This window comes from Melospiza melodia, chromosome 17 (genome assembly GCF_035770615.1).
Source record: "Melospiza melodia melodia isolate bMelMel2 chromosome 17, bMelMel2.pri, whole genome shotgun sequence".
Taxonomy (NCBI): domain Eukaryota; kingdom Metazoa; phylum Chordata; class Aves; order Passeriformes; family Passerellidae; genus Melospiza; species Melospiza melodia.
In genome coordinates this window covers 15,229,207-15,229,571 of record NC_086210.1, presented here as the reverse complement: position 1 = coordinate 15,229,571, position 365 = coordinate 15,229,207, and positions in this window count along the sequence as shown.

Below are 365 nucleotides of genomic sequence, written 5' to 3'. Positions count from 1 at the left end.
CACCAGGTCTACCCCGGGCCCCGGGACACCAGGTCTACCCCGGGTCCCGGGACACCAGGTCTACCCCGGGGCCCGGGACACCAGGTCTACCCCGGGGCCTTGGACACCAGGTCTACCCCGGGCCCTGGGACACCAGGTCTACCCCGGGCCCTTGGACACCAGGTCTACCCGGGGCCCTGGGACACCAGGTCTACCCCGGGGCCTTGGACACCAGGTCTACCCCGGGCCCTTGGACACCAGGTCTACCCCGGGCCCTGGGACACCAGGTCTACCCCGGGCCCTTGGACACCAGGTCTACCCGGGGCCCTGGGACACCAGGTCTACCCCGGGGCCTTGGACACCAGGTCTACCCCGGGGCCCGGGAC